The following is a 3,111-nucleotide window of genomic DNA, read 5'->3' as shown; positions in this document are numbered from 1 at the left end:
TCACATATTTTCAATCCTACCCCCTCCTTTATTCTTTTTAACAAAGGCACCCATTAAAGCCACATAATTTCAATCTTACCCGCCTCCTTTATGGGTTTTTAATAAAAAATCTATAGGGTGATCTTAACCATCCGATTTAAGAGGAATTATGGAAACCTCTACAGATTGGAGGGCTAGGATCAGCCTATGGAAATGATTTTACGAGCACCATGTATTGATGTTGTGTTCCATCACATGGACGATTTGGATGACGTGGTCCGTACAGTTCTTTGTCGGCCCGTGCATCGCATGGGGTTTTTTACTAGTATATATATATATATATATATGAGGAAACTGTTGATGCGTTTAAGCTCACCAATCTTATGGTGCGCTTAAGCGCCCAATCACATATATATAGTAGACACACACACACAATATTTTAAAGATTGCAAAGAGATCCATCCCCCACACATAACATATTTGTAGTAGCGCTTCATAATGATTTTCAGAAGACCTTATGATTGTTTAAGTATTGCCTAAAGCTAATCCGAGAGAACGATAAAGGTTCATAGTGTCATTATATCAAGTGGAGACAGTTTGCATCTTCGAGACATTTCTATTTCACCAAGCCTCTCTCCGAGCTAGTAACCAACTTGTTACACCTTTCGTGCGGGTTAGAACTTCTATTTCACCAAGCCTCTGATCTTCAAGACAATGCCCAGCTTATTAAGCCTTTCGTGCAGGTCAGAACTTACCCAACAAGCAATTTTGCTACATTATGGCCTTTATAGTGATGACTGTTGTTCACCAGATCTTCGGTCACGGGTTACCCACCGACCTTACTCTCCTGTCGAGGTCATGTGGTGCCAGCCCCACAAGCACCCAACCCTCCATTTTTCTTGTAGAGAAGTTTTTCCTAACTAGTTGAACAAGAAAAACATGAATATTTAATAAGCATCAAAGGATTTCACATGTTTACTACATAATATAGGAATTCCCCACGTGCGCGCGCCCACCCACCCACATGCACGCGCAGAGAGAGAGAGAGAGAGAGAGAGAGAGAGAGAGCCCATAAAATCAAGTTTTTGCATCAATGGTATTTGATAATTTTTGGGCCCTAGAGCAGGCATATGAGGGTATCTCTAGAAATCAGATTCAGTCTAACTAGGTTAAATTCTGGAGATGGAGCTGCCAAAATTCCTTGCATGGTAGGCTCTATCTTCTAAGCTGTAATTCAAGGTTAACAAATAAAGATCGATGTGCACAAAATTTCTAACAAAATTAAGAGCATTGATTTTGTAAAACATAATGAGTTGGCCCATTTAGTCTTGGCCCATTTAGTAAAAGTCACATTGTTAAACAATAAGGGTCCAAAGGGAGCAACAATCGAAGTACCCTCAAGGTAAGTAAGCAAAAGAAAAAAAAAATAGCAAAAAGATGGAGCTCTTTCCACACTCCTAAGTCTCAGTAATCTATGTACCTTTACAGTTATTATATTCACACCACAAGTGGGGGAAATAAGGTGAGTGTCTCTTTCTCCTCACTTTCCTTTATTCCATGGTCCTCCTCTTTGTCAGAGCTCTTATCCAACTCTTCCTCCCCTTCACTCCCTCCACCTTGCTGCCCACTTGGCAAACGTTTGTTTTGCTGGACCTCTTCCACTTGATGAGCTGTAACATGTGGCCAATCTGCTTCTGCCACCTCAGCGACCCACGTGGTTTCGCACGCTCCACTACGCTCTTAGCCCCTCTTCCTTCCTGGTCCAATTTTTGACTGCAAGGTACCTCCAACTTATCCAAGGGCGGGTTAGTATTTGTTCCACTATCCCAAGACGCGCAACCATTATCCTCAAACTTGATTGATATGAATGAATCTGTAAAATGGATATTAACAATTCCAATTATCATATACAAAGAGCCCTTGTTTTGATTCAAGTGATATCAAAAGAAAATTTCACCACGATTGTGCGTAGATATACGATAAAACAGCTAGATTTTTTGTTAAACAAAATGTTTGTAGCTAAGCTAATAATCTACAACATGTCTCTAATCTTGTTAAAATGAAATTTAATTTTCTTAATTTGTGGAGAATCAGGGATAGTGCAATTCCAATTAGTACTTGAAGAAGTACTTGAAGTTCTCAAAATTTTTCTCTAGTGATCAAAATCCCAACTGCCATCTCTAAAACTTGAAGAAAAAGAAAGAAAAAAAAAAACTAAAGAAAAAGAATGAAATAGAAGAAAAAAAAAACTAAAGAGAAAGAATGATGTAATGGACTATATATACCTTCATTGCTGGTGAATGTTTCAAGATCATAGTCAGATTTCCGGTGCCGAAATTCGAGGCGCTGGAGAAGGGAACTGAGGGCAAAAACCTTGGGAATGGAGAGCTTCCTATGTAGGATCCTGTGAGGTCTATGGGAGTCCTTGGCTAAGGTAAGGTGTCCTTGTTTCGAGGCCAAGATGAGAAGCCTCTCTCTCAAGCAAAGGGCACATATGCCTACAATCACCTTTTGGGGATGGAAATAGCAGAAATATGGGTTCTCTTCTCCATAGTCATTCATGTTGTTGAGAGAGAAGCCAAAGGTAGGGGAAGAAGAGAAGGAAAGAAGCCAAATGCCAACAAATCAAGGTATGGGTTTATATCTTATATCTATTATTTTTGAATGAGGGCTGATTTTGATAGGTGGTTTGGACCATGCACATGAGAGAAATTGAGACCATGTAACTACTCATTGCTCTCTTAAGGAAATTACAGAAAAGCCATTTTCAGATTTTTTTTTTCTTCAATAATTAAATTATTATAAGTAGAGAGAAAAGTAGAGTGTGTGGTTGACCAAACATACACACAAAAACACAAGAGGGATGGAAAAGAAGAAAAAAATGGTCTTTATTGTGAGAATAACATTTTTTATGTTTTTTTTAAATTATTATAGGGGTTGGGCCTGGCTCAATGGTTGAGACTTTGATAATAGCACTCCTCTCTTTCCCATATTTGATGATAGCACCCCTCTCTTTGGTAAACACTTTTTGATTGGATATGGATGGCTTTTGGAAAAGTAACAGCCTTTATTGGGTAATAGCAAGAAAAGTAACAGCCTTTAATGGGTAATAACAGCCTTTTATGTGTAAAA

At 38.7% G+C, this 3,111-nt stretch overlaps 1 long non-coding RNA gene across 1 annotated transcript; it reads right to left on the bottom strand.

Moving 5' to 3' along the window:
* Positions 1 to 1,237: 1,237 nt before the first annotated feature.
* LOC143887389 (uncharacterized) lies at positions 1,238 to 2,810 on the bottom strand. Its single transcript, XR_013254151.1, has 2 exons — positions 2,265 to 2,810; positions 1,238 to 1,852 (listed from the first exon to the last, which is right to left on the bottom strand). It is a non-coding gene; the product is annotated as an uncharacterized LOC143887389 (long non-coding RNA).
* Positions 2,811 to 3,111: the final 301 nt, after the last annotated feature.

This window comes from Tasmannia lanceolata, unplaced genomic scaffold (genome assembly GCF_043159265.1).
Source record: "Tasmannia lanceolata isolate RefF3 unplaced genomic scaffold, GAP_Taslan_0.1 ptg000012l, whole genome shotgun sequence".
Taxonomy (NCBI): domain Eukaryota; kingdom Viridiplantae; phylum Streptophyta; class Magnoliopsida; order Canellales; family Winteraceae; genus Tasmannia; species Tasmannia lanceolata.
The sequence above is the reverse complement of the archived record's forward strand: the minus strand, read 5'-3'. Positions and strand labels throughout refer to the sequence as shown.